The following is a 21,387-nucleotide window of genomic DNA, read 5'->3' as shown; positions in this document are numbered from 1 at the left end:
GGACTGTCCCTTCCCAGACGGGTGTGCGCTGACACAGAGTCAGACAGCCTCCCGGGACTGAGGGCAGGGATCCTTTTTCTGGACTAATCCGCTGTCATCCGTGGGAACGCTCCCTTTACCCAGAGGGATCGGTGGGGGCGGGTGTAGGCGAGTCCTCCTCCTCCCCAGGCGCTCGCTCCCTCCTCCTCCCAGGCCGCCCCTCCCCTTCCCCCAAGGCGCTGCGCTCCGAGCATCCTCTCTCCGCCCAGTTCGGTGCCAGCTGCGTGGGCTCCGGTCTCGTCCGTCTTCCTTGGAACGCTCCGAAACTCGGCGGGGACCAAGGGGTGTCCCATTGGAACTGGAAGCGTGGCCAGTCCTTGCACGGATCCCTCTTCAGCCAGAACATCGTAACTTTGCAGGTAAGAAAAAGAGGGGTGTCGCCTCACACAGCTCCGGTTTAGCCCGACCTGCGCGTCGCCTCTTTTCTGGGATCCCGGCTGAGTTCCCCCAAGATGCCTGGGAAGCCGGCTCCCTCCGGGGAGGTGGACTGGCATCCCCGGGGATTAGGAGTTCAGGAGGCTCCCGCGGCATGGTTTCTCTTCCAGGGTCCACCAGATCTGTAAGCTTTGTGTGTCTGGCCCGCGCTGAGCAGGACTTTGGGGATGCTTCTCAGTCTTTAAAGCACCGGAGAGGGCTAGGAGCGAACCCTCGGTGTGACTTGTATGGTAAACAAAGCCGCTGCAGCCGCCGCGGTGCTGGGGAGGAAGGCTGTTTTTAGCTTTGTATGCATTGGGAGAAAATCGAGATCTTGGTGGTTGCTGGGAGTAATCTAAGTGAGTCCTACCTAGCTAGCCATCCTGGGTACCTAAATGGAGGGAATGAAGAAAGGGGTAGTGATCATCAATATCCTGTCGATCAATTGCACTGCGTCATTTTCAATCTCTATCGAGAAACGGAACCACTTTTATCCGCGTGGCTAGACCCAGGCTAGTGATTTCTAGTAGGCTTGGCAACCGAAATTGCAATGACTGTTTACTCCCTGGGTGTATCACTGGGATTCTCAGCTCAACTTGTTTCAGCTGTGAACTCGGAGCTGCCTTTTGTTACTATGGAACACTACAAGGGAATAGAGACTTTGAGAGAGGGAGTGAGTAAGGGAGCTCTTATCTCGTTTTTAGCCACTATGTTGTATTCATTAATTCATTATGCTGCATCCTTATTCACATGGTTTTTGAGGGGACCTTTCCCAGTTACATTACACACCTACCTATAAGATGAAGCGGGTTGCTTACTGAGTAGGCACCAAGCCGAAGGAGTGAGAGGAGGCAGAAGCCAGGTTTGTTTTATTAAAAAGAAATTTAGAACAGTCTTGTAAAACTGAATATATATATATATATATATATATATATATATATATATATATATATATATATAGTTTCTGTCAGGTGTCCTAGTTTTTTTAACTTTCCTATCAATATCACATATCACAAGTCCTTTAAAAGGTTATAGTCTTTTTTTTTTTATTTAGTAAAACTTTGAATTAGAGAAAATATAAGTGGGCTGATATGTTAAGCATTGCAGTCCTCATCACGGTGGTATGTTTTTATTTATGCTTACATTTCTAATACTTATTTCTCTTCATCTGCACAAAAGACCAGGAAACATTCCCCGCCCTCTTAAGTATTTATGGCAAAAAAAAAAAAAATCAATGAGATATAGGAATAACTAGTACGTCAGATAGTAGAGTCAGACTATAAGACATTCTTGAAAGAACACTTAAAATTATATAAGTTAGCCCTGGCCGGTTGGCTCAGCGGTAGAGCATCGGCCCGGCAAGTGGAAGTCCTGAGTTGATTCCTGGTCAGGGCACACAGGAGAAGCGCCCATCTGCTTCTCCACCCTTCCCCCTGTCCTTTCTCTTTCTTCCCCTCCTGCAGTTAAGGCTCTATTGGAGCAAAAGTTGACCTGGGTGTCTCATCTCAGAAAAATACCAAAATAAATAAATAAAAATAAAAACTATGTAAGTTAATGCAGTTAATCCAAATCAGGACATCAGTAGACATTAAATGGACTTTTATCACAGTAATTTATGCAAATGTCTTGGATTAACAAAGTTTAGTACAGATAGAAAGAAAGAAAGCTCTTACATTGTTTATGAATGAGAGACCATGGACGGAAGAGCCTTTCAATAGAGATCTGATCAGAGCCTGGCTACTCTGCTGTTTGTGACTGTGGAGTAAAGAGCTCACAGATTGATGCCAAGAATGTGATACACAAAGACAAATACTAACAAGTAGGAGAGATTGATACATAACAAGTGCTTAATATTCATTGAGTGAATAAATATATATATATTTAGACAGAGAGATGGTTAAAATAAGGCATACTGACAAGATACGTAATTGCAAATTTAGAACCTTTCTTCATCTTAAGTAAGAACTTGAACATGGACATTCATCAAAGCATGAATTATCTATGCTCCACAGATACAAAAAACTTCTCTTTTTTGTAAAAACTGTCAAACATTACAAGAATTTCTAAAAGATTTCTGAATTTGAAAAGTTAAATAATTTTTAATTTTCTTGCTTGATGGTCATTCGCAAAGATTTGTAGGAGGTGGGATACATTTCCATTACTTATAACCTTTAAAATTTTGTAATTTTTATTTTTATTTCTCTGTTGTAGTTATTCTTGGGAGGTCAAAATCAACATGCACAGAGAAAAGTATGAAAAAAATTAAAGTTCTGTATGAATTTTATGTCCTTTAAATAGTAAGAGACCAAATAACTTTTCATGTAAGATAACTTTACTTAATTCATACTTATCATAAATAAGACACATTAGAAACATTTATTTTCTTTTTGATTTAGGGAAAACGATAATATTGTTCAGTATTTTATACCTTTAAACATATTTTATACCTTTAAACCCTGTTATTAACATAATTAAATTTCTATCAAAGTATAACAATAACACTTAAGATGTGTACTGACTAACCCTACTGAATTAAAAAATACTTTCACAAGTATATTGTTGAAAGTACTGTCATACTTTTATACCTACATATTTAACTGCCAGGATAATTGATAGTAATTCAGATGGTCAACATTATATTTAGCAGCTGAAAACTAAAATAATCTATCTTTTCTAAAAGATACATATCTTGGAACAAAAATAAAGATATGCACAAATTTGTTAATATTTAATAACAAATATCAGATGAAGGATTTTGTAAATAAATATAGATACATAAAAATGCTAAACAGTATCTAAGACTGTGGACTGAGTATTTTGTGAAAAAAATGTGGTTTCATTTTTTAAAACAAGTTAGATGAAGGAAAATATAATAAACTCTTAAATTTTTTTCCCCCAAAATTATCATTGCCAAACATACAAGATCAGATTCTAAGGTGAATCTTAACTTACCACATTGTAATGTCTGGGATAAATTAAAATCATTTTGATTCATATTTTTAATATCTTTGGAAAACCCACCATAAGCATTTTGGTTCTCATTGAAAGTGAAGTTGAAGAGACAGATCAAAACAAAAACCTTGTCTTTTTACCTAATTTATGACCCATCCCCTACCCACCCCAAATGAACATTAAAACTGTTTAATTCAACCCAACTTCAACTGGACATATAACTCTATCTAGATGTGATTTTTGAAAAACGCTTTGGAACTCTCTCTTTTTATGTTTTCTATTTCAGCTTCATTAAGACCTCAATATTTGAATACATTTGAGAATATTTTGATCAGGGATATAACATCATGGATATACCTTTTTTTTTTTTATATGGACAGAGAGAGAGTCAGAGAGAGGGATAGATAGGGACAGACAGACAGGAATGGAGAGAGATGAGAAGCATCAATCATCAGTTTTTCGTTGCAACACCTTAGTTGTTCATTGATTGCTTTCTCATATGTTCCTTGACCGTGGGCCTTCAGCAGACCGAGTAACCCCCCGCTCGAGCCAGCAACCTTGGGTCCATGCTGGTAAGCTTTTTGCTCAAGCTGGCACCCCCGGGTCTCGAACCTGGGTCCTTCCGCATCCCATTTCAGTGCTCTATCCACTGTGCCACCGCCTGGTCAGGCATAGATATACCTTTTTAATGAGCACAAATATAGATCTGGCCTCTGAGAACATTAGTACTACTAAATAGTTCTATAATGAAAATGCATTTAGGAAAAGATGCCATTCATCTATGAAAATGAAAATCGAAGACACAATCATTGAAAATATATTCACTTAAAATTACATTTCTCGGCCCTGGCCGGTTGGCTCAGTGGTAGAGCATCAGCCTGGCGTGCAGGAGTCCCAGGTTCGATTCCCGGCCAGGGCACACAGGAGAAGCGCCCATCTGCTTCTCCAGCCCTCCCCCTCTCCTTCCTCTCTGTCTCTCTCTTCCCCTCCCACAGCCAAGGCTCCATTGGAGCAAAGTTGGCCTGGGTGCTGAGGATGGCTCTGTGGCCTCTGCCTCAGGTGCTAGAATGGCTCTGATTGCAACAGAGCAACGCCCCAGATGGGCAGAGCATCGCCCCCTGGTGGGCATGCCGGGTGGATCCCGGTCGGGCACATGTGGGAGTCTGTCTGCCTCTCCGTTTCCAGCTTTGGAAAAATACAAAAAAAAAAAAAAAAAAAAAATTACATTTCTCTATGCACTGTTTAGTAAATGAAGTGATCTACTTAAATTTTTTAAAAAAATTTAATGATCCTTTTAAAAGTTCATTTTTACTTAAATAGACCGGGAAAGATCCTATTTCAATTTAAGTTTCAGTACTTGATCTGCTAATATAATTAAACTGTATGTGATATATCATTAATATTAGTGTATACTTTGTCTCCTTTATTTAAAAAACGTTTTCTTTGAGATACAGCAGTGTCATAGAATCACTGACAGGTAACAGATGACACATGGACACAGTTTTACCCTTAAAATTAGAAATGTTAATTAAAATGTTATATTTAAAAATAGGCCTTGGTAGCTTTGTCTAGCACACTGCATTCTTTTTGAGAAATGGTGGGTCCAATGAAATGACTCAGATATGTAGTCATGATATTCTGTTTGTCATTTGTTATTATATTTTTTGAAATATTTTGAAAAAGTCACAAAAGTAATTTGCTTGAACAAATACTACTGGGTTAAAATTTATTTAGGACAATAAAGAATCTATTAGGCTAAAACAAAGGGAAAAAAGGTACAAGGAGAGAGGCAATATTTGCAGGTACTTGCTGTATGCCAGGCAGTATGCTAGAAACTTTAAAAAAATTATTTTTCTTTTTTGTGACAGAGACAGAGAGAGAGACAGAAAGAGGGACAGATAGGGTCAGACAGAAAGGGAGAGAGATGAGAAGCATCAATTCTTTATTGTGGCACCTTAGTTGTTCATTGATAGCTTTCTCATATGTGCCTTGACCAGGGTGCTACAACAGACCAAGTGACCCCTTGTTCAAGCCAGTGACCTTGGGTCCAAGCTGGTGAGCCTTGCTCAAACCAGATAAGCCCGTGCTCAAGGTGGTGACCTCGGGGTTTCGAACCTGGGTCCTCCACATCCCAGTCTTACACTCTATCCACTGTACCACCACCTGGTCGGGCTAAACAATTATTTTCATGTTTATCTTTATATCTACCTTAAAACGGAAGTATTATTATCACCTTTTAAATAATCTGAAAAGATTAAATTTCTAAAAATTCACAAAGCTGCTCTGTAGGAGAGTCAGGATTTTGAACCCATGTCTACTTATGTCAAAAGCTTAATTTTTTTAGTTTCAAAGATAAAATTAGTAAACTTTTAACAAGACTCATAAATTTATTGGATTTAGACAGATATTAATTTCTTTAATTTTTAAACTAATGTAACTGAGACATAAATCCATCATGAGACTAGAAATTGAAATAATATTCTGTTAACTAAAGTTCCATCAGTTTGGAAGCACAGCAGGAGATATACTATTCAATTTCAAGCAGGTTGTTTTCAAAATTATTTTCTTTCTTACTCTTGAACATAAATGTAATATATGTGGAAAGGGAACACAGGTTTATTTTTCATGGACATAATTCAAGGTTATATTTTTTTCTTTAAATAATCATGTTATAATTACTAAATAAATTTTTTCACTCAAACTTTAGAACATTGTAAGCTGTTAATAAAACATCTTTGTATATAGAAATAGCAGTCATGTCAAGACATATTAGGTTTATATTGTATCTTATTTATGTCATATAAAATTTCTCCACCAGTGATTTTACCTTAATTTTATCTGAAATTTTAATTGCCTATTTATTCTTAATGTCCCTTGGTATTTAATGAAGTAACTCTCATTTATACATCCTAAAGATATCTATTAGCTGGTAGTACATTTTAAGAAATTTGTCAGGCCCTGGCCGGTTGGCTCAGCGGTAGAGCATCGGCCTGGCGTGCGGGGGACCCGGGTTCGATTCCCGGCCAGGGCACACAGGAGAAGCGCCCATCTGCTTCTCCACCCTCCCCCCTCCTTCCTCTCTGTCTCTCTCTTCCTCTCCCGCAGCCAAGGCTCCATTGGAGCAAAGATGACCCGGGCACTGGGGATGGCTCCTTGGCCTCTGCCCCAGGCGCTAGAGTGGCTCTGGTCGCGGCAGAGCGACGCCCCGGAGGGGCAGAGAGCATCGCCCCCTGGTGGGCAGAGCATCGCCCCTGGTGGGTGTGCTGGGTGGATCCCGGTCGGGCGCATGCAGGAGTCTGTCTGACTCTCTCCCCGTTTCCAGCTTCAGGAAAAAAAAAAAAAAAAAGAAAAGAAATTTGTCATGTTTTTTTAAACCTATACCAGCAATTACAGCTGACATAAAGTGCATACGTCCAAGGACCTCTTGATATTGAAGTTGAATAGTGTCTTTTGATATATGTAGTACCATTACGAATATTAACACTGAAATGGTATCCATTTAGATAATATTTGTTGAATATTAATTAGTAAACAAATAATTGAACAAATAGATTAATGACACACGTGTAAGCTCTTCATCTTTGCATTTTCTGGCAAAGTTTCCTTTGTATTTCTTCTTGTCAAAATGTTCTCCAAGGCCCTGGCCGGTTGGCTCAGCGGTAGAGCATCGGCCTGGCGTGCGGGGGACCCGGGTTCGATTTCCGGCCAGGGCACACAGGAGAATTGCCCATCTGCTTCTCCACACCCCCCCCCCCCCTCCTTCCTCTCTGTCTCTCTCTTTCCCTCCCGCAGCCAAGGCTCCATTGGAGCAAAGATGGCCCGGGCACTGGGGATGGCTCCTTGGCCTCTGCCCCAGGTGCTAGAGTGGCTCTGGTAGCGGCAGAGCGACGCCCTGGAGGGGCAGAGCATCGCCCCCTGGTGGGCAGAGCGTTCCCCCTGGTGGGCAGAGCGTTGCCCCTGGTGGGCGTGCCGGGTGGATCCCGGTAGGGCGCATGCGGGAGTCTGTCTGACTATCTCTCCCCGTTTCCAGCTTCAGAAAAATACAAAAAAAAAAAAAAGAAAAATAATGTTCTCCAAGCACTTAAGCCTAGCTCAATATTACTGTCTGCTTGAAAGTTTCTTTCCTGTTCCCATGTGTCACAAGTAAAACAAGCAAAATTCTGATGCTATATGCTGCCTTGCAAGAGGGTAAAGATCTTTTTCCTGACCTAGACAGTAAATCCCTGGAAGAAACCCAGAGGATGCTCAAAAAGTGCATGAATTAGATTGTCATAAATATTATGCTTTTGTAATTGAGCATAATTAATTTATTTCACAGTTTTAATACCATAGTTGGCTGAAATTGAGCATATTTATTTATATAATGAAGCTAGTCATAATAATAATATTACACTTATGTGATATGTTGAGTACCATATTGTAACGGACATTACAAAACTAATTAACCCACAGTTATTCAGTTGACATAGCTTTCAGTCAACTGGTAACTTTGCAATGCTTGTTTCACAGGACTTGTAGAACCAGTTATGAATATGTGTTAGTTTAAGTAGTGCTGTGCTAAAAAGCTTAAGGGAGAGCTTTTATGTCATTATATTGTGAGAAGTGTGCGTAGAGTTGAAAGAGGATGGATACAAATATTTCACAGGAATGCCTACTGAAGTAAGGAAAGCCAGAGACTTCTTGGGCATGATATTTGGAAAATTATGTTGAGAATTCATGTCAAAGACTTGGCAGCACATGATGCCCCGTTGTGGGTGACAGGAGCACTTTATGTTAAAGTCTTCTTATTCTACTTCATTTAGAGCACGAGTGTTACAACTTAAGATATATGAAAAGTGTTCAGATACTCTCCTACATTTTAAATATATTTTACCTCTTAATGATAATGGAAAAACAACACAACTGTTTAAACTGGTACCCTGTGTATACCAGGATCATAGTTCATGCATATTGCATTGTAATTTTTATTTTCACAGAATTAGTGTAAATTAGTGTTCAAGATACACTTTTTGAAAGGATAAATGGAATAAATAAATGCATGGGTGATAGGTCTGCTGTCAGCTGTTATGCTCAACTCCTTTATCTTAACATGCTGTTCTTTCAAGTAACTGGTCATACACCATAGCAATCCTCCAGAACACAAGGAGAGGATAGGCATAAAGCATAGTGCACATCACATGAAGAATGGAGAACTTGTCATGCTTTGTGTATAATCATCTCCACTTTGACAGCACGGTTGCATTTTCATGCTAAGTGGAGGGAAACAGCATACCCTGAGGATCACATGAAAGTTTAAATTTTAATTGCATGGTCCTCTCTGGTAGTTGTATCAATAGTTTGATAAGCACAATTGGGCCTTGTTTAATTTTATCGAGAGTCAAATACATATCTACTAGATAGCTATATAAATAATAAAGAATATCAGCCTGACCTGTGGTGGCGCAGTGGATAAAGTGTCGACCTGGAAATGCTGAGGTCGCCGGTTTGAAACCCTGGGCTTGCCTGGTCAAGGCACATATGGGAGTTGATTCTTCCAGCTCCTCCCCCCTTCTCTCTCTCTCTCTGTCTCTCTCTCTCCCTCTCTATGTCTTCTCTAAAAATGAATAAATAAAATAAAATTTAAAAAAATTAAAAAAAAAAAGAATATTACAGAGTGGAAGACTGCTCTTGGGTGATAAGCTATTAAGGTAGTGCCTACAGATGAATATCAGTGATTGTGAGATACATATTGTCAGCAAAGAGTGTAGAATAGCTCATAAAAGACAATAGAAATTATTTGGCCAGTAATTGTACCTGTAGAATGATTAGATGTATAATAAATAACTTGGAAGGCCATCTAATTCAAAAGTCATTTTAAAATTATTGGTATTTTAGAGAGAGAAAAGAAAAAGAAGAAGAAAGAGAAACACCAGATTGATGGTCCACTTATTTATGCATTCATTAGTTGATTTCTTGTGTGTGCCCTGACTAGTGATCCAACCCACAGCACTGGCATTTAGGGATGACACTAACAAACTGAGCTACCTGGCCAGGGCTTCAAAAGTTTGTTTTTAAACAAGACTCTCAAATCTTATTAAATGATTTTTATAATATATTACATATATACATGCACACATATAAGATGTTTTATTAAAGGTTTATTTAACAGTATTCTATATGCTAAGAAAACAAAAGCATATATTTTCCTTATTCCTTGGTATAAGGAATTTGGTATTTCAAACAAAGAAATCTCATAAACCTCATATTCTGTTTTTGTGTCCCATACTATCTTACAACCATTTTACTGTTTTATTGTCTCATCTTTTCTCATGGAAATGGAGAACTCATTAAGAAAATAATAAAATTGTATTTTAATAAATGTATTCTGTATATGCAATTAAAAGAAAAAAACAAAACTTTGGATCATGTTGGAAGAAATTCGGATGCATCCTCATTGCCTCAAATTATTGTTTCCTATAAGAGTAAGACTTAAATTTTTCAACTATAAAGAGCTATGTTAAATTTAAATAGCATTATTGATGTTATCACGATGATATTTTTGTTTTATATAGAAGTTACTAAATTACCATTCAAAGGCAATGCATTCTAGGAGATATGTTGTTTTCCAAAATCTTGATGGATTTATGGTGATGCATTCATATTGTCCTAACCCTTCCTTGGAACTAATGAAGCAAGCTTAAGGGAAGAAGCCAGTTTTAGAACTAAGAGTGTGGTGACTTGGATCCTCCCTCCCTACACCTTTGCCTTGGGACATAAAAGATGTTGACTCAAGATATTCTTGGAAGGGTGAATCCATTATACAGTCATCTAGGAATTTTCAGTACCCACTGTTTGTGTTTCTCAGTCAGCTCTTCTGTCTAGAGCTGAGAATGTATTGAAGATCTACAGAAAGCCCATCTTTTCATGGTATTAAATACTACGAACAAAAGAGGAACTGAACTAGTTACATTACTTTTATTAAAATCATTTTTGGGACCAGCATGCCTCGGACTACCCAGACTTTGCCAGAATTTTTGCTTTCTGAGATTCGTTACGTGACATCATTAGAATTATTTTCAGAACCTACTTCTAAGCCTCTGAGAACCTTGACTCTTAAGAAGAAAGACATGTTTCTAAAGAAGATTCACATTTTAGGGTTATGGTTGCCCTGTAGGTTACTCAATAGCTTTGTTTCTAAAAAATTAAAGATATGTGGTTTATAGGAAGAAAATGTCAGGGAGAAAGACTTTTTGGTTTATCTCGTTCATTTTCACCTCCCAGCGAAACATTTTGATTTGTAATGAACAAGCTTAGAAAGCTGTACTGTGTGTCATTGCTTAACACTTCAGCATGTTCTTGGAACAAAGAGAATTGACAAATGACTTTTGCTCTTTCATGAATAAAAGAAGGTTTAATGAAAAAATATTTTGTTATAATAGTAGTTATAATGAACTTTTTTAACATATAAAATAACAACAGCTTAACTTGAATTATAAAAAAACCATTTGCATTCTGTTTACTTGGCAGTGGGCCATTAAGACCTGAACTTAAAGCATAACTTTCTAATATACTTAAATTTTTTTTTTACCAGTTATCACATGGCTGTAATTAAAATATTGGATATAATTAAAGATTAAAAATTTTCTCCTTCAGAATAAGTTAACAGTAATAATTTTTGGCAACCAAAAAGAAATCCAAGAGGTATTTTTTTATAATATAATATTTTAACATTCGATTTTTAAAAAGCATTGGTATGTACAAAGTAAAAATAGAGGCTAGAGACAAACTGAGAAAATGCATACAAATTAAGTAGTTGAAATGATCCATTGTTCACTAATCTAGATATATTTGAAACATGTAACTTTGATTTATTTCAGTTTATTTACCAAATGTTATTTGAGTGCTATTATAATGCCATTGGTCATATGAGTCAAAATAAGATCTCGCCTGTCCAGGCAGTGGCACAGCGAATAGAGTGTCGGACTGAGATGTGGAGGACCCAGGTTTGAGACCCCAAGGTCACAAGCTTGAGCACGGGCTCATCTGGTTTGAGAAAAGCTCACCAGCTTGGACCCAAGATCTCTGGCTTAAGCAAGGGGTTACTCGGTCTGCTGTAGCCCTACAGTCAAGGCACATATGGGAAAGCAATCAATGAATAACTAAAGTACTGCAACAAAAAACTGATGATTGATGCTTCTCATCTCTCTCCGTTCCTGTCTGTCTGTCCCTATCTATCCCTCTCTCTGACTCTGTCTCTGTCTCTGAAAAAAAAAAAATCTCATCTCTAAAAATATACAGGGACTATGTATCAAAATTAATGTGATTAAAGAGAACCTCTACTCAAAATGAATTAGTATTCATCAGCTTTTAGAAGTGTTTCAGGATCTGTTAGGACTTATTTTGATTATTTTAACCATCATGAAAGGATGCAAAAGTATACTAAAGAGAATGACTACTCAAAAGGTTTTACATACCATTTGGTTCATTTCTAATGCAATGTTTAATAATATGTATGGCTTGCATTTCATCAGCCCTCTACTTACAGATGTACACTTTAATTGTCTAAATTGGTCCTAGGTTTAAGGTTCCTCCTTCATGGACTGGATGCTATGACAGGATTTACCATATGTAAATTAATCTTCCCTGCTGCCTCAACCAGAGTAGAGCACATCCACGTGTAGATGGTGAGGGTGGTAGACATTTATTTTTTCTAAACATTGATAACATTGTGCTAAGATCCTGTGTTCATGGTTAAATTTAATTGTACCCTCTACTTAATTATGGTTTTTGATAAAATACCATTATGAGTTTGTTTTCTTTAGATTAAAGATAAGGGTTTTTTTCCCTAACATTTTTAAGACTACGCAAGATGGGCATAAGGAAAGGATTTTAAGGAAGGGTACAGTGAATTTAATCTATTGTGTTGAAGAAAAATGATCACTTGCAATTTCTGCTCCATTATAAGAAAATAAAAGTATTACCGGGTTGGTGCTGGGATTTCTGGCCATTTTTGTGTTTTAAACTAAAATGAATGCTCCTTATAGTCATGACAATAGTGTGAAACTTTTCATCTTTCATCAGTGTGCCTTCAAATCCAGTAGTTTTTGAAAAACAAAGCACATATTCTACTAAAAATATTTACTGTCTACATGAGTATTGTCAAATACCTCTTCTGAAACAGTAAAATACTTGAGTTGTATTACTGATTTATTCATCATAGCTATTTTTTAAAGTTTTAACATTTTAATTTTAAAAACTTTGTTTCTCTAAAAATTTTAACAGCTCTTTGAAATTGTTTGCCAATTATTTGAAATAAAAATGCAAGACCAACTAATATAAAATATTTATCTAACTTTTGATGAGCTGTTTTTGGATTTATTTCTTACCCTAAAGTAGGTTGAGTTAAAGTTGAGGGATAATATATTTATCTTTAAAAAAATAAAATTTTACATGCCCACATGCATGCATTTTGGGGGGCAACGGGCTGAACTGAATAGATTTAATTTTTAAAAAATTTCTTTGGACACAATTTTTTATCTTTTATTTTTCATCTGTAGTTGCAAATGCCACACTGTGTCTTATAGATGTCCTCTGTTCATTTTGCACAACCATGCCTATGTGGAGAAACGAGTATTTTGCTATGTTTAATGTCAGTGAATTTTATCAGTGGCGATGAATTTCTTAAGTTAGTGTTCAATTAAAAATGTTTTTATTTTTACTTCATTTTTAAAGCTCTTTTCATTGCATAGAGTATTTTAGTTTGGACATGTGTCACCCAGTTGGCGTATGCATTTGATCATTTCTTTTGGTATGTCAGCCTTCATCCTGAATGTTTCTCCTTTGAGGGCAACGTGTCCTTAATTTTGGTTGCCCTTCTGTTTTCTTTTAGACCTTTGTTTTCAGTAGTTTTACAATAATGTACCTGGGAGATCTCTTTGAATTTCTACTGCTTGACATTTGGAGCACTTCTTAAATATGATTTGATATCTTTCATCAGATTTTAGAAAATTCTTCGTCATTCTCTCTTCAGAGACAGTTTTTCAACTTTCCTTTCTTGACTCCCTTAAAGGAGAAAGAAAGGCCTTCAATTACACGTTTCCAATTTTCGACTCTATTGAAATATTACTCATATTTCTGTTATTCTTTTAATTCTTCTATCGATGTATCTTATCTTCCATTTGTTTTTGCTCTCTGTGCTATGATGTGGACACTCTTTATAGCCTTATCTTTCCATGAATGAGTCCTCTTTTCTTTAATGTCCTGTATGCTCTTAAACTTTTTAAGTTATTGCTTTTAATTATTGCATTTTTTACTTTAAGGTTTTTAATTTTATTATTTTTCATAGCCTTTAGATTCCTCATAAAATTTTCCATTTTTCTGCCTAAGTTATGAATATTCTTGAATATTCATTTTGAAGCATGAGGATGACACCTCCAATAAGTAAGTATTGATCTGCTTATCTTAAAAAATTTTAATGTCTTTAACTTTTTCATTTGAAGGTGAATAACATGTAGCAAAAACTGTAGAAATTTTTTATTGTTTCCCAGAAAGATTGTCCACCCTGCCCTTTTAGCAGGAAGGGAGGATGGAGCGGACATCTTAATCCAATCACAGACCGAGCTAACGAGAGGCTAATTTTCAGACTCTGCAAGACTCTGTGCATCCTTGTTGATCCTGCTGATATATTGTTGGTCCCCAGGGTCTGTCTGAGAATCTAGGCTATTTAATAAGACCTCTTTTCTTGCAGGGTCCTGAATAGTGAATTTTGTCTCAGCATTGTCAAATTGGCAAGCTTTCCGATGAGTGTCTTATGTTCCTGCAAAGCTTAAGATTTTAACTATTGTCTCAAGAGAAGAGTTGCTGAATGTGACACTCACTTCCATTTGTCTTCCTTCTTACTGGATATGGGAACCTTGTATTCTAGTTGTCCTGGAAAATGCCCTCAGAGGGCAGATGGTTTGTAGAAGATCAATTCATCTCTCTAGTTTCTCTCTATCCTAGATCTTGTGTCCTTAAAAGTCTTAGTTAGTTCAGCAACTCTCTTTAGGTAGAAGTTGTTTATTGGATTATTTACTTATCAAAAAGAATGTTAGTCTCCTACTTGCCATCCCATTACAGTCAGAAACTAAAGTTCTTCTTATTTTATATTTTGACTTTAAAGCTGAAAAATTTGGCAAAATGTTTTTTTATATTCATATGGTTCAGTATAGGTACCATATGAGGGTCAACTATGGCAACTGCAAAAGAGTTTTGGAATCTATAACTTGATTTTGTTATATAACCTCATTAGCACATAAGTAACATTGTTCTTGCAAAATTACCAAGCCCTTAATATTGGAAACTAAACAACCAGTTTGAAACTATTTTTTATATAAAATAATAAATTTTAAATGAAACCATATTAAATTGGCACAAATCAGTTGTAATTAAGTTCCAACTAACAGTTCTATCTTATTGAATAGTAAACACACTATTAACTGAACAAATGTGAAAGCATTATAATGTGGTAGTTTGACCTCTGTCTTGAGGTGAGATTTTTTTAAGCCTGTGGTTTTTCTGAGTAATCATTGTTTCTCCCATTTGAAGTATTATAAAAGGATGGGGAAATGCTTTCACTTACTGCTGTTTGTGTTACATTTATAACTGTCGTCGCTAAACTTGCCTATGGCATGGTACGATGTATTTCCTTCAAGTTGCTCTGCATATGTGCCTAACACTATATTATACTGAAACACACAACTTCTGACGTCATCTAAACTGTCAGTGAGAGAGACTTCATCTTTGATTTTACCATCTGTATCATTGCAGCATATGATTAATATATCTGCTAGTTATTTTATGTAATCCAAATCAGACTTGCTTACCTTGATATGTACATTATTTGTCTGCTTTTAAAAATATATACATTGTAGTTCTTTTTGTCAATGCAAGTGAGATGCAGACATAGATGAGGAGGATGCTATCTTTCCAATACAGATTTGAACAATGCAACATGGTGTCAACTGCAGCCTGACAAAGTAAAAGTTTGATTGTTAGTGATGAACCTTTTGGCACTGGAGAGTTTTAAGTTTTTTCCACAGCCCTTCCCAATTTAATATTGGATTTAAGTAGAATGAGGACCTTTTGGATGGCCTGGGTGAAGTATCATTTAGCTTTACTCAAAAGATAGTGAGGAGTTACATTGAATTCTAGACTCAGTGCTGGTTGGTCAGGCCCTTGAAAAGAAGTCTACATTTTGTCTTTTGGGCTGACATTCCTAACCTGTCTAACCAAAATCTGATGTCATGGTGTAACCATGGTTCTCAACGCTGTATCTGTTACCATGGAAACGAGTTTGTCTCATGGTCAACAAGAAGTTACCATCTCTTGGCTGCAGAAAAATCTACCCTAAAGCCATACCTCCCCCCAATTCATCTAAGTGTTGTGTGTGTTAATAGCTTGTTCTTTTATTATTTGTCAGTAGTATCTCATGGTATAGATGAAACAACAGTTTTCATATCAGCTGGGACAACAACATGGACAAGCTAGAAGACATAATGATCTAGACCTCACTTCACCCCACCCAGAACTACCTTTCTATCAAGGACCTGGGCCAGCATAGCTGCACACCCATCTTCAACCCAGGAAGCCCATCATTTTTCTTCCAATAATGAGAATCCAGGCCTTTGCAACAAGCTGTGATAAGACGTTAATCAATGTCCTGGTACATCTGGAGGAAGGAAACCAGGCTTCCCTGAAAGTTTTGAGGTGCCATCTGGGGGATTTAGGGGAATCTGGGACACCCAAAATAATCCTTGAGGGAAGAGCAGATGTTTGGGGTCTCTCAATTCCAAAATAAAGGTCATCTCATTTCTACTCCAAATACTCTAGTCCTTAATTCTTCCTGACTTGAATACTCTGTTTCTTTTCTGCACACCATTGAGATTTGCCAGAAAGCCATCAGGACACTCTTCTTTTCCTAGTACAATGACCAGGGGCACTATTCACAGACCTGCCTCCCTGGTCTGCTTGAAGGTTTTCTTTGAGAATGACTTCACTAAACTTTCAATCATCTATTAACTGGACCTGTTTTTCTCCAGATGATGGGATAGAGGAGTGTCATATTGAGGTATAATGGAAAAATAAAATTATGAAATATTTAAGATAGAAATTTTAGTAATTTGATATATGTATACATTGTGATAAAGTTATTCCCATCTATGTAATTGATATGTCCACCACCTCATATATGTATCATTTTGATAAGAACACTATATATCCTACTCTTTTAGCAAATTTCAACTATACAATACAATTTTATCAATTATATTAAATATTAGATCCTCAGACCTTATTCATCTTATAACAGAAAGTTTATACCCTTTGCCAACATCATCCTGTTCTGCACACCCCTACCCTCAGACCCTGGCACCCACTTTATACTCTCTGTTTCTACGAGTTTGGCGTCTTTTAGGGTTCACATATAAGTGAGACCCTGTAGTAGTTGCCTTTGTATTTCTCTGGGGGGTTAATTTAACTTAGCATAATGCCCTCCAGTTCCATCTGTGTTGTCTCAAAAGGCAGAATTTCTTTGTTTCTTATGGTTAATACTCTTTTTTAAAAAAATTAACTTTAGAGAGAGAGGAAGGAGAGAGAGCAAGAAAAAGAGAAACATCAATTTGTTGTTCCACTTATGCATTCACTGGTTACTATTGCATATATCCTATCTGGGGATCGAACCCACAACCTTGGCACATCAGGATGACACTCTCACAAACTGAGCTACCCAGCCAGGGTCATGGTTAATATTTTGTTGCGTGTGTGTCTGTGTGTGCACGCACATGTGTATTATCTTATTTATCCATGCATTCATTAACAGACACTTAGGTGATTTCTGTATCTGGGCTTTTGTAAACAATGCTGCAACGAACATGGGCATGCAGATATCTCTTTGAGATCTTCTCTTTGTTTCCTTTAAGTGTATACCCAGAGTGGGAGTGCTGGATCATATGGTTCTGTTTTTAATATTTTTAGGAAATACCTAAATGTTTTTAAATGTACACTGCTGATGTCTTTTTAAAATAATATTTCCACTAAAGGTTTCTATTTTTTTAATTTATTCATTGATTTTAGAGAGAGAGGAAGGTAGAGAGACAGACAGACAGAAACATTGATCTGTTTCTGTATTTTCCCTCGCCAGGGATTGAACCTGCAACCTTTATGTATCAGGATGATGATTTATCCAATGGAGTTATCTGGCGAGGGCAAGATTTTTAATTTTTAATAATATTCTTTATTTGAAGCATTACCTTTCAAACAAAGCCCATTGTCTGAAATAGCTAAAATATTGTTTCTTTAGTAGCAGATAGCTGACAAGAGTAACAATAAAAAAGTAGAATTAAATAATTTTTGTGGTTTTTTTTCTGGAATCAACCTTTATTTTGTTGACTTGGTTTATATTCTCAGCATCTTCACTGATGTAACCTGTCAACAGAGTTGTATAGTAAAACAAAAACTTCAAACTCTAGAAAATACATATTATTTTCTGCTTGCAAAAATTCTTCTTAAGGTAAAATTTGTGTCTGGAAATTAATTATTGATGGTCTGACTAATGAAAAGATCATATTTCAGACTCCAGGTGATTTTTTTACAGTAAATTACTCTAGGAGGATAGAATATTATGGTTGATGGAATATTATGGTTAACCACAGCTGTGAAAAATGATAGCATGGTGATACACTTTCACAATGTCTATCATTTGAATTGCTCTAACCACTCTAAGTTACTTGGGAAGTAGTGACTAAGCCCTGAGATTTGATGTTACATGGACCCTAATTTGAATCTTGATCCTCACATTTACTAGCAAGATAACCTTCTATAAATTACTTAATACCACTAATTCTCAGGTTTCACATCTATAAACTGAGAATAAAAAGTATCTAACAAATAGTACAGTCGGGAAGATACATAAAATAAGATATCCCAGTTTCAGGAACATAATAATCCTTTAATATGTGGAAAGATCATAACCAATAATTTATTACTGAAACTTAAAGATAAAAATTGAATTATGAGCCCTAGCCAGTTAGCTCCAAAGGTTTGAGCATTGTCCCAAACCACCAAGGTTGCAAGTTTGTGCTCTGACCGGGTGGTCAGAGCACATATGGGAAGCAACCAATGAATGCACAACTAAGTGGGGTAACAAATGAATCTCTCGTTCGTGTACTTTCTAATTATTCAAGCATTTTATTGTTATCGATTCACAAAATGAAATATAAATAAATGTAAAAATGCTTTATAACCTTTAAAATACAATACAACTGCCTGATCAGGTGGTGGTACAGTGGATAGAGCATCGAACTGGGATGCAGAGGTCCCAGGTTTGAAACCCAGAGGTCACTGGCTTGAGATCAGGCTCACCCGCTTAAGCATGGGGTCACTGGCTTGAGCCCAAAGCTTGCTGGCTTGAAACCCAAGCTCACTAGCTTGAACTCAAGGCCACTGGCTTGAGCAAGGGGTCATTCGCTCTGCTGAAGGCCCGTGGTCAAGGCACATATGAGAAAGCAATCAATGAACAACTAAGGTGTCGCAACAAAGAATTGATGCTTCTCATCTCTCTCCTTGTTTATCCCTCTCTCTCTCTCTCTCTCTCTGTCTGTATAAAAAACAAAATAATATAACTATTTCTTAACAAAATAATGATCCATCATTATCTCATCATTTCTTTTTATTTTCATAAGAATTGATACTCACTATTCATTAATCTTTTTATTTTGTACTGAAAAACAAAAAGAGCTCAGGAGTAAAGTGTGTGGGATCTGGAGCCCAATTGTCTGGGTTCATACCTGTTTCTACCCTTACTAGTTGTGTGATCTTGGGGAAATATCTTAAGCTCACAATGGCTTAGGTACTGATAATAATGTTACTTCCTCTTAGACTTCTGAGAATTAAATGAGATAATGAACATAAAGCACATGGAAGAAGGCTTAAAGCATACTAGGTGCCCAGTGAATATCAGCTTTCTTCACTGAAATCCTTTAAGGGTTTCTTTAACATCTGGACCGTCAGTAATCTTAATATCTAGATTTGACCTTTCAGACAGTTTTGCATCTGACAATGATATTGTGGCCCCTAGACTTACAGTCCTCAAGAGCCACACTCAACTAGATCTTGAAGCCCAACATTAGCAACTTGTACAATTTGGTGGCCTTTTCAATGTCCTCCTGCACATATCTCAGAATCTTTCTCAAGCTTACTCCTTTTGTCCTTCAGATTCCAGTAACACCCCCAACACAGTAATGGGACTGAAGTTGCTGCACAGGTCTAGTAGCACATCGCCAGTTTGATTTCTCTCAACATGTTCTGTTTCTATCTCTTTATCATGAGATACAAGTTCCATAAAAGCAGTGGTCGTAGCATGACTTATCCATATTCTGCAGTACTTCTCAATGTATTGTAGTGTCACCTACTAACTGTGCAATGCATATTTATTGAATGGATAATTGAAAATGGAATTGGTTACTTCAAATAAAATGGCTGAGAATTTTTTATATATCCAGAACATCTTTCCCACAGTTCTCTATTTGTCAAAATTGCACTCATCCATTTTCTGTGAAACTCTTCCAGGCTTACACAGAAAAAAATTAATCTCTCCTGTGTCTACTTATAATGTACACCTTCCTTAGCTACAGAACCTTTGTAAGAGGAACTACTTATACGCTTGGCCCATATTGGGCTCTAGAACCAATGACAATTTTCTGACAGGGTCCACTTTATAAAACATAACTTGAGGGAGATTCTTTTTGTTGAGATTTCTTTAAAAGATGAGTTAAGTATTCATCTTTTTATATTGTGGGAAAAGAACTGCAGGTGTTTTTTATACAGCTAACAAACTTATTTATATAAGGTCTATCGGAAATTTCTGTCCATTTCTATCACAACAAGTTTCGACACGAAAGCACATGTTTATTTGGCGCATGTGTGCCTCTCTATTTATATCACTTAATGTATACATACTGATGTAGCTAATTAACTAAAACAAAGTTGATTCACGTTAATTTTATGTGCAAAGCGGTAGTGTACCTATGGCTACTGATAAAGTTCATTTACGCCACTGTAATTTTTACGAATTTTAACAAGGAAGAAATGCTACAGAAGCATGTCTGTCGCATCCATCATATTCCCCGGACTTAGCACCCTCTGACTATCACTTGTTTTTGTCCTTACAAAATTTTTTGAAGGGCAAAAAATTTAAAAATGAAGAAGATATCAAACAAGCATTGGTTCAAGTTTTTTCACATCAAAAGATAAAACATTTTTCAAAAATGGGATATACAAATTGCCCTCATGCTGGCAAGAAATCATTAATAATAGTGGCAATTATATTATTTAATAAAATTTATTGACGGTAAGAAAAATTTGTATTTTGTTTTATTCCAAAAACGAACAGAACTTTCTGGTAGACCTTATGTATACAAACAACATAAAAACATAAAGCAAATAATGATTTTTAACATTCAATTACTTTTATCTAAAAACTTAGGGGGAGCCTTTGATAAATGTGACAAAATGTAATGTTTCTGACAAAGTATAGTATCTGCTTTGACTGTCTATTTATAATGGCTTATTTATTCACTTTATTGTTCTATGCACTTCTGTTTGAAACAGTCTCTTTCTTGTCTAGAGGTTTCTAACACAAATGGCATGAATACTTAATCTCTATCTGCTCTTGTAAATAGCTCACATGCACAATCATTATCCGTTCATTTGCCTGACAAAACAAAACTGATCATTATAGGGTAGGTTTCAGAAACCCAGAGATCAGCAAAGCAGTCCCTGTGATTTAGGAGAATGTATTATGGCATGGTGAGAGACAAAAATAGAGTATCAGTGAATACAATGGAAATTTTTTAAAGCTCAGAAAATTTATTTGCTCAGAAAAGCATGAGCTTCTAGCTGCAGGGAATGGAAATGAAACACTCCTGAATATGCCATTACTGGGGTGAGCAGTCAAGAAATTCTACC

General features: G+C 36.6%; 1 protein-coding gene across 1 annotated transcript in view; it reads left to right on the top strand.

The window, feature by feature from the left end:
- Nucleotides 1-228: 228 nt before the first annotated feature.
- Nucleotides 229-21,387, top strand: part of TRPC4 (transient receptor potential cation channel subfamily C member 4) — a 270,542-nt gene continuing 249,383 nt past the window's right edge. Inside the window, exon 1 of the mRNA XM_066381078.1 lies at nt 229-398. The gene's annotated coding sequence lies outside the window, so the exon portion shown is untranslated. The remainder of the gene's footprint in view (nt 399-21,387) is intronic.

The sequence above is a fragment of the Saccopteryx leptura genome, chromosome 4 (genome assembly GCF_036850995.1).
Source record: "Saccopteryx leptura isolate mSacLep1 chromosome 4, mSacLep1_pri_phased_curated, whole genome shotgun sequence".
Lineage (NCBI taxonomy): Eukaryota > Metazoa > Chordata > Mammalia > Chiroptera > Emballonuridae > Saccopteryx > Saccopteryx leptura.
This window is presented reverse-complemented; position numbering and strand designations above follow the sequence as displayed.